Raw genomic sequence first — 13,319 nt, forward strand, 5'->3', positions numbered from 1 at the left:
CATACCAAACTTGTGCTCTCTAGGCTGCGTTCTAACCGTCTTTACGCCAAGATGGAGAATTGTTTGTTTCACCAGGCTTCCACGGCCTTCCTTGGCTATATAATCTCCAGCCAAGGTTTCTCCATGGACCCAGAGAAGCTGAAGGCAGTCCTCGATTGGCCACTCCCTAATTCGCTCAAAGCTGTGCAACGTTTTCTTGGCTTCGCTAATTATTACAGGAAGTTTATCAAAAAAAATTCTTCCATTGCCCTTCCCATCACCGCCTTGACCAAAAAGGGCGCCGACATCTCATCCTGGTCACCAGACCCCATCTCAGCCTTTGAGACTCTTTAGAAGGCATTCGTGTCTGCCCCCATCCTGCGTCATCCGGATATCTCCCTCCCCTTTACTTTGGAGGTTGACGCCTCAGACGTAGGAGCTGGCGCATTTCTGTCCCAGAGGACTTCTCCCCAAGAGAAACTCCATCCTTGTGGTTTTTTTTCACAGAACTTTTCAGCAGCAGATAAGAATTATGATGTCGGTAATCGTGAACTTTTGGCCATTAAGTTGGCTCTCCAGGAATGGAGACATCTTTTAGAGGGTTCAAAGGAACCAATCGCCATTCTCACGGACCACAAAAATTTGTTATATATTGAGGGTGCTCGTCGCTTGGGCTCCCACCAGGCTCGCTGGTTACTCTTCTTTTCCCGCTTCAACTACACCATCTCTTATATCCCTGGTACCAAAAATGTTAAAGCGGACGCCCTTTCTCGTCAGTTTGCCTCTGAAACCGAGGCTAAAGAAATCTCTGAACCTATTCTCCCGGCCAAGTGCATAGTCTCGGCTAACAACTTTGATGTATTGGACGAGATCCACAAGGCACAAGCACATGTCCCCAGCAGGTTCAAGGTACCAGAAGGACGTCTCTACGCGGCTCCACGTTTCCGCCATGAAGTCTTACTTTGAGGTCATTCCTCCAGAGCAGTTGTCATCCAGGCTTCAAGAGGACAGCTGATCTTATTAAACGGACTTTCTGTGGCCTAAGATGAATCAAGATATCCTCAATTTTACTTCCGCCTGTCCTGTTTGTGCCCAGAGTAAAACCCTCCATCATAAGCCTTCTGGACTACTGCTACCCATTCCCATTCCGGAACAACCCTGGAAACACATTTCAATGGACTTTATCGTTGAACTGCCAGTGTCCAAAGGGATGAACACTATCTTGGTCGTAGTTGATAGATTTTCTAAGCAGGCTCATTTTGTTCCCCTCAAGGGTCTTCCCAACTCGGCTACCTTGGCGGATGTCTTCTCCAAAGAAATCTTTAGGCTGCATGGCGTTCCCATTTCTATCGTCTCAGACCGGGGGTCCCAGTTCATCTCGAAATTCTGGCGAGCTTTCTCTCAAAGATTGGGTATCTCCCTCTTGTTCTCCTCTGGATATCATCCACAAACCATCGGTCAAACTGAAAGGATGAACCAAACTCTCGAACAGTATCTGAGATGCTTCATTTCCGACTCACAAGATAACTGGGTGGATCTTCTACCATGGGCCGAATTTGCCATTAATTCCTTAAAGAACGATTCCACTCAGGAGTCTCCTTTTTTCATCAACTGTGGCTTTCACCCCAGTAGCCTCCCTCTCTCACCTTCTCCTTCTGGTGTTCCTGCAGCCGACTCTCATAACACCAACTTGCAAGAATCCTGGAAAAAGATTCTCAAGTCCTTACGGTCTGCGGTGGCCAAGCAAATGACCAAAGCTGATCGCCACCGCCAAAAAGGTCCTTCATTCAAACCTGGTGATCTGGTCTGGCTGTCGGAACATTAGGCTCAAGTCTCCCTCACCGAAACTGTCCCCTAGATTCTTGGGACTTTTTAAGATCCTAGAGAAGGTTAATCCTGTAGCCTATCGCTTCGAGCTTCCCCCCTCAATGAAAATCCCATCAGTCTTTCACGTTTCCCTCCATAAAGAATTTGTGTCCAGCCTCATTTCCCGGATCCCTCTCGGAGACCTAGTCCAGTGTCCACCATGGGTCAACAGGAGTACGAAATACAGTCTCTTATCGACTCTCGTGTCTCCAAAAAAAGACTTCAGTTTTTGGTACACTGAAAGGGCTACGGTCCTGAGGAACGTTCCTGGGTACCGGCACATCACATCCACGCCCCAAGGTTGCTTTCCCAGTTTCACCAGAAATTCCACCTTAAGTCGTGGTTGGATCACTCGGAGATTGATCCTCAAGGGGGGGATACTGTGGCGACTCAGGAGATTCCTTCCTCTCCTTGTCCCTCTCTCCCATCTCCTGTCACCCTTTCTACTCCTTCCCACTCCTCTCCTTCACCCTATACCTCTCTCCCCTTGCCGCAGCGCATTCCCCGCAGGTCCCGCATACCCACGCGCTCCCTTAACCCTTGCCTTGATCCTCCCCGCTCCCTCTCCCCCGCGGTAGCTCCTTTACCTTCCCCTGTGGTGCCATCCATCCCATTGCCTCCTCCTCGTGTGGCGCCCGCAGCACGGCGTTCCGCGCGCCTGCTGACGTGTCTGGTGCGTGCACCCCCTCAGCCCACGGAGGACGCACGTGCATGCTCCTCCCGGCCCTTGCTGGCCATCGGGTGGGCACAGGCCTCACGTGCGTTCCCCTCCTCTTTGCTCCTTCCCCCTCCTGCGGTCTTTCCTTGCTCCGTGCGGGCTGCGCCTGTGTTGCAACCTGTGCGCGCGCATCCCCAGCTTACAGGGGGCACGCGCACAAACGCTTCTTATCAGGTTCCCCCTGTCTCCGCCTCCCAAGCTGTACAGGCCATTCCCCTGACTTCCCCTTCTGTCTCCTCCTCTTCTTCCCCTGACCTATCTCCAGCTTCTCCCACTTCTCTCTCTACTCCTCCCCTCTCTGTCATTGGTGCACCTTCCTTTATAATCCCTGTCTGTCCACCTCTTCCTCGCTCTGCATAGTTCCTGTTTCCCTGTGTGTACCTGACCTATGCTGTGCTCCCTCTGTGCTCCTGTTATTACCTGCTCCTGTGTTACTTTGGATTTCCCTGGCTTTGACCCCTGCTTACCTTGGACTACTCGGCTCTCTGGCATCCCTTTGAACCCTGCTACACATACAACTTCGCTGACCTCTGGCTTCCTAGGACCTGGCTTGCCCTCTGACGACTCTACCCTCTGGATCCCTGAACATTGGCAAACGGACACGACTATTCTCACGGACATTCCCCAAGCGTTGCAAGTATACTCTAACAACTCTTCCAACAGGCCCAGCAAGGCTATACCACACTCCGGGCTTGCTTCTTCTGCTGTGGGTGTGTGGTATCATACCGTTCCCACCTCAGTACTGGGGTCTAGCTTGGTCTGCGGGCATACAGGCGTGACATCCCCCCTGTGTGAGCAGTGTGCCGATAATCTGCCGGTGAGATCGCTCAATGACACTAGATGTTTAACAAAGGAGGCACGGCATCTTTGTGGATTGCTGTATCATCAGAAAGCCTCTTAAACTAGTGTATGGTATTTAGTATCTTGGAGTGTAATTATTCATTCTTCAATGTACTGTCACGGCCCCCTTAAACCTCCAACAACCCCGTAAACATTCGGGTATGTTTTCTGTTTCTACCGGACTTGGCCACGCGTCAGCCGCACTTCCCGTTCAGCGCTAATGGCGCTTAACAATGAAAATGCCCGTGGCGCCGAAACCGGAGGAAATAACGCCGCGTCTGCCCGTGTTTTAAAAAATCCCTCAGTGGTGGCCGCAGTAGACTAAAGGCGGCCGCCACTGTAGATCTATAAGGCACGGTGTCTCGATGGATCACTGTATCAAAGTTATAGCCTCAAACTAGATTGATAGAAGGTATAGTATCATATTCCTCTTCCCTAACATAGAGAGGCGCATAGCAAAGCCCTTTCAAAGTTGCCGCTTCTCTCTACTTGACGCCATGACGTCACTGTTTCGCATCAGAACGCTTCTTCTCTGGCTTCTCATCCCTAAGACCTGGAAAACTGCTAGAGTCCCAATCTTCAAAAGTGGAAACAAAAACACTGTTTCAAACTGCAGACCAATCTCTCCGCCCAATACTATCCAATTAAGCGATTACTATACCAAGACAAATTTCCTTAGCCAACTCCAATCTGTCTTTTGCCCCAAATACTTCACAGTAACTACAGTACCCTCCTAAAATTTTGCAATGAGATCCAGTGTGGAATGGAACCGGGACAATTTAATTGTGCAATAATTCTAGCTTTTGCAAAGGCTTTTGATACTGTTGATCATGTCATATTGCTAAACAAACTTCAGTGCTCTGGAATAGGGAAGAATGCTTTAAACTGGTTTCATTCCTACCTATCTAGTAGATCCCAACATGTGTTTATCTCAGGCTGTAACTCCAACCCCTTGGAAATTACTTGAATTCCCAGAAGGCTCTGTTCTTGGGCCACTACATTTTTCAGTCTTCATCAATGATCTACCTACAGATTGTAAGGAACTTCAATCCACATGTATGCAGATGACATAATATTATATGCACACATTATAGGAACAAATCCTCCCTAAGCCCGCTGGTCAGAAAGCGCATCGTACAGCAAATACTAATGCCAATTATAGACTATTGAGCCAAGTTCAAATGCTCATCAAGATTTGTTTCACCTATACACTGTACTGTACGTCAGTAAGAACTTTCATGAATTTGGTCAGATCAGATATCTCTAAGCATAGGGAGACCAGGAAAGGAATTTATAAAAAATCTTTATTATGAAGAAGCTAAATCCTTAAAACATCTTAAAGCTGACAAAAGTATTATTATTATTATTATCAAAAAAGCTGATAGGGGGGGGGGGTGGAATTGTGGTTCCCAACTACAGTTCCTATAAAGTAGAGGCCCTTAAACAACTCTCTGTTGAGACATGTTATAAGAGACTCAGATACGATCCCACATATAAATACCAGGGTGAGGCTGATGCCATATTGCACATGGCACTTAAAAAAAAGATATATAGTTGAATGTTTCAAGATCTACTGTATCTATCTGTAATCCATCCCAGAAAACTAGCACTCTACTTATTACCTAAGATTCACAAGTCTTTAATAAATCCACCCGGTCACCCAATTTTTCTGCTAGGGAATCCATTTGCCAACCTTTTGCAGTTTATCTGGATTAATTCCTTCAAAAGCATTCCTTCAAAAGCATGATTTAATTTGTTAAAGATACAAACGATTTTCTTGATAAGCTTTACAGTGTCATTCCATGTGAGGATGACATATTGGTTTCCCTAGCTGTTACCTCACTGTACACCAGCATCCCACATGTAGATGGGCTACAAGTAATTCGGAATAAATTGGAGACATCCCATGCAGCACAGCCCCCCACTGACTTTCTAATGTTGCTTCTTGATTTTATCTTACGTAAGAATGACTTCAAGTGAAAAAAAATATATATTTACAGTTACTGCCATGTGGCACCTGTTTTGACAACAAATGTGTGTATGATTCCCACCATTTTGAACACATATGCGTATTGGGGCGCTACATAGATGACATCTTCCTTATTTGGAAAGGGGGTGCCTCTAAACTATCTGAATTTGCTGACTATTTGAACAACACACAAACCCCTATACGCTTCACGCCATCGGGGAACAGTACCAGCATCTCCTTTTTGGATGTTTCCGGAGTTAAAAAGGAGAGGGTGGCTCACGAACATCTTCCGCAAGACTACTGATAAAAATACTGTCCTACATGTGGACAGTCATCACCCACCAAATTTACTTTGTAATCTCCCCTTTTCACAGTTCCTACGCACAGTATAGTAAAGTACCCTGAGGAGTCTGAAAGGCGATGAGATGCTCAACGTGGGCATGACAAAAATGTCCTTGACAAATCTACAATCAGGGCTGACACGTATGTAGGTAAAAAGTAGGATAATGACACTGACCATCATTTCATTTTTCTGTTTGAGTATAATCTCCTCTCTAAATTTACCAAACACGATTTTGGCGATTGGCCACTCCTCCAAACAAATCCAATCATAGGGACATTCTGCAAAACCAAACCTATGCTGGCATATAGAAGGGGTAAGAATTTGGGGGACACATTGGTGAAAACTGATGACCAAGAAAAATATGCCATAGAGTATATTTTAAGTTATAAAAAATCTGGCGGCTATAAATGTAGGGGATGTTCAGTATGTAATTCTCTTATTGTTTGGGACTCTTTCTGCCACCCGATAAATGGTCATAAACTGCGTATTAATCACAGAATCACATGTTATCTACTACCTTAAATGCCCATGCGGGCCTATATATGTTGGGAAAACTATACGAGCACTGAAGACCAGATTCATCGAGCACCGTAGTAGCATCAAAAGAGGCGAGAACAATATCATTCTGTTGAAACCCTGCAAAGAACACAGACATAATGTCTCATCCATACGCTTCATGTGGATTGAACATCTGTTCCCCATGGTCAGAAGGGGCAATATTGATAAACTATTGTTACTGTACAATTTGAGGCATTTTGGATTTTTTCTCTGAAGAGCCTCAGGCCTAATGGTTTAAATGATGATTTTGAATTGACTTGTTTTCTTTAATATTTTTTTTCTTTTTGGGTCAGGACTCCTTATTTTTTTATTTAATATATTTTGTAGTTAATACTGTATATTTTTTCTGTTATCTCTATATTTGCCTTCGTATTACTACTTTTTAAAATATGCTTCTATATTTTATTATGTATAGTGGAACCTTTGATAATGCTTCATTGTTTCACAGTTTTGTTCATATTTCCCCTTTTTTTCCACCTTGGCTTTTTTGCTATTCCCTGGGGTCCCCCTCCTGTTGGGGTGGAACCTCTTTTGGATTATTGTGTTTCCCAGTACAATCATTTGTTTCTTATTCTTCTAGCACATAGCAATACCTCTGTTTGGGGGCTTGGCACTCGGAGGGCGTTACCATGCTGACACCTCTCCCACCTGACGCTCTCCTGCTGCGCCTGCCCCCTGCTGTATGCGCTGATGTGCTGATATCACTGCACTGGGAGGGAACACAGCGCTCCACTCTACCTCCGGGCAGGGGACTGGCATTTGTAGGGACATTGCCATTGTGGTGCCCCTCCCATTTACCGCGTCTACGCTGCTGACCCTCCACTGCGTCCATGGATCCTATGGCGATGCAATCTGGAGGTCGACTTGCACCGTGACGTCATCACTTGGAGACCTTCGCAATGACTTTTGCGTCAGAGAACGGCAGTTTCCTTTTGCACCGGAGGCTGGATATCACATCAGGAGGGAGGTAGGTTATTAATTAAGGACACTATTTAAGGATGTTGGATGTCATTATCTGTATCCCTGATGAAGGTGCCTGTGGCACCGAACCGTTGGATGCTGTCATGACTTCTCTAAGTCATTAAATGACATTTTTTGTTACCTCTGACTACCTTAATTTTTGGTGTGCTTGACTACATCTTTTTTCATGACACATACAGTAGTATCTAACACAGCACCCCAAACTCACCTTAGCAATCTAGACACCTCTACAACTCAATATGCTGCTTTGTCCTCTAATGTAACTACTGTACAACATACATCACTGTGAAATGCTCAAAGAGCTAGATTGGCAATCACTTGAGTATAGGCACAAAGTTAATCTTTCCTCTTGTCTTCAAAAAGTTCTAGGCAAGCTACCCACCCATAATGTATGAACAAGCTCCTCAGCCCTATGACATGCAGATCACCTGACATCTGACTCCAAAACACTGTTCGTTGACCCAAGGTTCAACAAAGAATACAGCCACTTCTCCTCTTACCATGCACCTCACCACTTGAACAATTACCTGAGACTCTCACAGCCAACACCAGTCTAAGTTCTTTCAAAACCTAAGCAGTCTCACATTTTAATCTGGTCTATAACTGTTTCATACGTCTATAACATGTATTATCTTTAACAGGTCATGCAATATCTTTACATATAATGTATAGCCCTGTTCACCATGTGTTTGTCATCATAACTCTGTGCCCAGAACATACTCTCAAAGTATTACTTCCTGGTAAAACATTTTATAAATAAATAAATCCTTAACCTCCTACCCTAACTGAAAAAATACTTAAGTTAATTTACCTTACTGGCGATGCGGCCGTTGGCTGTGTGTCTTGGTGCACAGGTGTGATGGTGTATTGTCCCTCAATGACCAAATGATGGCGGCAGGGCCGGCAAGATGGTGGTGCAGTCACCGAGCCTCATGATATAAAAGCATCACACTTTTCCTCACAACAATTAAACTGATTGCTAGGGGAGAGCATGGGGCCTCTGAAACGGTCTTAACTTCTCCTTTGCGATGTTTTCCTGCAGTGTACCTTAAATCACGTTGCCATGAGAATGGGGCATCGTGTGACATCATTACGTCATGCAGCGTCACATTGTTATGACAATGGAATACCCTGTGGCCCCGTGTTGCCATGACAACATGACATGGCATCACACCCCATTGTGATGGCGATACCACTTGGCACTGCAGGAAGATATTGCGAAGGAAAAGGTAAGAGACCCCGCACCAGTTCCTTGCATCAAGCCTCGCATATTACCACCTGGCCCTGGCCGATGGAGACTTGATCACAGCAAAATGGCCAGGACCAAATGTCTGATTCCGATAAATAGCCGTTCCTATTCTTTGTCCTTTCCCCCCAACAATCAAGGAGTCTTTATTTAAATCTTGCAACAATGGAGCAAAAGGAGCACAGCAGCAAAAAACATAGGTGACACCTTGACAAAGTCCCACGGGCCGAAACGTGTTGGTGCGGTTGTGGCTCTCTTTTGTCTGTGATGAGAAGCTGATACATTAAATATCTTAATTTTTATCTGGAGTTGCCATTCAATTGTTTGCTGCTGTGCTCCTTTTGCTCCATTGCTGCTGTTACCTTCACTGTACAGGATTGCACGCTACCCACGGAACCCTGCACCTTGAATTCGTTCTGGATACCCCCAGGGACAGGTAACGGGCAGTTGCCCTCCTATGCTTACCTTTGTCCTATTATAGGGGATGTTTTATGCTTCTGAGAGGTTCATTTACTATAACCATTGGTTGTGGTAGTCCTAGGGACACCACTAGGTTATTTTGTTCCCCGGCATATAATCATGGACATTTATATCGATTGATAGGCGCAGATTAATCATCGTGGTTTCAAAGACATTAAAAATACTAAAATTGGCAGTGCACACATTTATATCTGAGCACCACTTTTTCTCCTATTCTATTTATTTAAATCTTGAAGCGCAGAACCTATTACGAACTTCTGATGTACTTATATCCAATCAGGATACAACATGAACAGAAACAGCATTGACTAATAAGTCAGCAGGTAAAGAAGGAATCACCATGAAAGCAATGCTTCAAGTACTTCTAGCCAAACTGTATATCGTCATGAGATTGAAATCCAGTCCACAATCTCCAGTCTCCACTTTGCATAAATAATGTAGCACTAATTATAACCAGGATGCCTAGGACTAAATCACGATTTCATGATATCAACTCATATGGAAATATTGTGTTACCTTTATTGTTGGCATCATTGCTGATGCACATTTCTATTCATACGAAGTGGCAGGACTTTGGTAGCCAATATTTCTTGATCTAATAACCCTGAGCCCTAATTCTTCCCCTCCTCCGAGTGACCCACATGTCTGACTACCAGAGCAACTGCTGTCTGGCTGGCAGCAGTCAGACCTGACTGGCCTGGATCACTCATCAACCAAGCCTCTTGCTCAAAATACCTTTAATGAAGTAACCATAACTCATCAGGAGGGAGGGAAGGAAGACAAGCATTGCATTTGTCCCAGGCTCATCATTTTTAGTAGTCAGTCCTATACATGGCAAACTATTAGTTATGCAAATACACAAACTATAGAAACACTTTTTACTTCATTAGAGTAACTAAAGATATGTGCATCTTGGTTCGCAACATTTTTCACAAATGTTGCTTATATTTTCCATTTTTCGCTAGATTTACCACCATTGTCTGAAGGTAAGTGATTTTTTTTTTAAAGAAGTGAAATGTTGCATACTGTATCTAATAAACAAATCCTTTTTGTTTAGTAGATTGCACTTTAAAAGGAGTCATGTGACCTTTGCACCTGGTCATGTGACCCTTGGCAATTTCTGTTTTGCAAAGTTTGCCAATTTGAATGAAAATTTTCATAAAAATACTGAAAATGTAAATTTGACCTGGTTCGCAAACTTAAGAGAACATTTTGCACATCTCTAATGGTAGGAAACAGAAGTGCAGGGTTGGTTCCTAAAGCAAAGTATTGTTATATATTAAAACAAAATAAAAATGCTTATGAATTTTGCACTCACTGCCACAATTTAAAATCAGGCACATCAGCCTCTCCACATTATATATAGGGTAATGGCGTCCCCAGCGTAGCTCTCATTGTATGCTGTTGTTCCCAGGTGTATTACAGGGACAACAGCACTGCTCTGCCCACTTCCGTCCTACGAATTGCCATCACCGCACTATGCAGTGACCAATAGCAAGCCTTCCCTACTTGTTTTGTAGCACTGGGCCACTTTATCACAGGTTGGCCTGCTGGATCTCAAATGGCTTTGTGTAGGGGCTTTTACAGTAAATAAGGGGCACATGTACAATATTAACCCTTTGAGAGCCATGTTGTCAAGATATAAAAAGTGTAATCTATAGTTGGTATCAATACATTTATATAACATAAACCATTAGCATTGCCCACAAATATATCTGTATAAATGTTAAATTATATACTGTATATATAAAAAATACTTAATTAAAACAACAAAAAGTATATAAACAATATATATTTCGAAATTTGTTCTGTAACACACATCCATAATACATGGACATGCTAATTTACTTTAAATTGATTTAAAAATAGAAATGGATATAAAAATGTTTCCTTACGTGTTTTTAATAGGGATTGTATTCATTAAGTGCTCATCCCCAAGCTTCTAAAGCCAGATGATATCCTTATATACATATAAAATGTCAATACAAAATATAAGTATCCTTATAAGAAATACAGAAAACAGATATCATATCAAAACAGATATCTATTAGAAATAGTATAAATGTTCCTCTATTATTAAATATATTACAGTAGGACAAAGAAGAGACAAAGTCTACTTACAGTATGAGTTCAATTATAATCCTAACAATTCATATACAAAAAAGGAATAAGAATAATCCATTAGAACATAGAAATATATATATAGAGAGATTGCTATGGAGCCTACTGTCCAGTTTATATATTTTATTTGCACTCATCTACATTATTGCACTCCTGCTGCTTTGCTAGCATTTTGCTACCAGCCATTCAGACATTTGAGTTCCTGTTTACACTGTGAACTCTCCCTGGCTGAAACCTCGCTAACATCATCGAGTTCATGCGAGACTCTATTCAGTGTATGCTCTGTGTAGCATCGGAGAGAGGGGAAGGCGGCGTCCCTCGTGGCTTTCGGTCCCTGCCAGGACCTAGAGGGGCTATTGTGGCAAGACACACCGCGGACATCACACCGAAGTCCTCCTCCTTGGGTTCCTGCGTCTGAACGGTCTGAGTTGTACTCAAAAACGCATTTTTTTCAGCTTTGTTTGTGAGTGTGCATTTTTATCCCTTACTCCATAAATTTATTGTTATACAATTTTACGCTATGAGTGCGCCTGTTTTTTTTGTGTTTTTGTATATATATATATATATATATATATATATATATATATATATGTATATACAGGCATAACCCGCATTAACGTACGCAATGGGACCGGAGCATATATGTAAAGCGAAAATGTACTTAAAGTGAAGCACTACCTTTTCCCACTTATCGATGCATGTTCTGTACTGCAATCGTTACATACAGGTACGTGCATAACTGATGTAAATAACACATTTGTAACAGGCTCTATAGTCTCCCTGCTTGCGCACAGCTTTGGTACAGGTAAGGAGCCGGTATTGCTGTTCAGGATGTGATGACAGGCGCATGCGTGAACTACCGTTTGCCTATTGGGCGATATGTACTTACTCGCGAGTGTACTTAAAGTGAGTGTACTTAAAGCGGGTATGCCTGTATGTATATATGTATATATATATATATATATATATATATATATATATATATATATATATATATATATATATATATGTATAGAACATATATACAGTGGTTGACAAATCACCAAAAAATCTACTCGCCACACAAAAAAATCTACTCGCCACCTAGTACCAAACGTGTGCTGCTTGGGCCAATATTTACTCGCCCGGGGATTAAATCCACTCGCCCGGGGCGAGCAAATGTATAGGTTTGTCGATGTCGAACACTGCATATATATATATATATATATATATATATATATATATATATATATATATATATATATATATATATATATATATATATGTTCTATACATTTAACTCCAATTAGACCAAAAAAACACTAAAGCACTTGAAACAAAATACTTTAGACAAAAGTAGAAACATGCAAATAATCATTTAGACCATCAGGAAATAATGTGCCCATTTAAAAATCCAAGAAGTTTCTCTTTTGCACAGAATATTAAATCTTGAACCACCTAAAACAGTCTGTGGAATATATTCTAAACCTACAAGTCATATAACTGCATTATATATTATATATTTACTTCACTGAACATTCATCTCATTGATGTGGCCCATTGCGGAGCAGACTTTGTTCACACAAAGCGGTCAGTCATCCCTAGATCATCATGCACTTTCTCACATGTATGCAGTCTCCTTCACCTTGACTCGTTCCCTGAAGAGATCACTCTTCGCCTCCAAGCCTTTTGTGCATCATACGTGATTAAAAAAAAAAAAAGAGAGAGAGAGAAACAAACACAATCAGAATCTGATCATGAATTATACATGAAGTGATCCCTGCAATGTGGTCTTGCCATACAAATTTCTTTGTTATGTATTTGCAAACACTTCGTCATCTCTCAATCCATTCCCGCAAAGCCACAACTCTCAAGCCGCCCAATCCTACCTAATTTAACATTTCAATTATGTTCATAACAGAAATTATCTGGAGACGTTCTGAACTGAAAACTAGACCCAACTTGGGCAAGTTCCCTGCAAATTAAAACTGGAAAGAAATAATCACAATGCAGGTGTGTAGAAGACTCCTGATGAGACCAGAGGTTTATAGTATCCTATTAATCTCTGTTTCATCACTTCACGGTGCATTTACTTTCTCCTGCTTTTCTCTTATTTATGTGCTAGCTATTACTGTGTGCAATGAGAATGAAGTGAGAAAATACAACTGAAACATTCATTTGATTTTTTTTTTACCTGAGTATTTGTTTGCTTATCCGAGGTGAGATATAATACCAAGCT

Source organism: Ascaphus truei, chromosome 3, assembly GCF_040206685.1.
Source record: "Ascaphus truei isolate aAscTru1 chromosome 3, aAscTru1.hap1, whole genome shotgun sequence".
In the NCBI taxonomy this organism is placed as follows: Eukaryota; Metazoa; Chordata; class Amphibia; order Anura; family Ascaphidae; genus Ascaphus; species Ascaphus truei.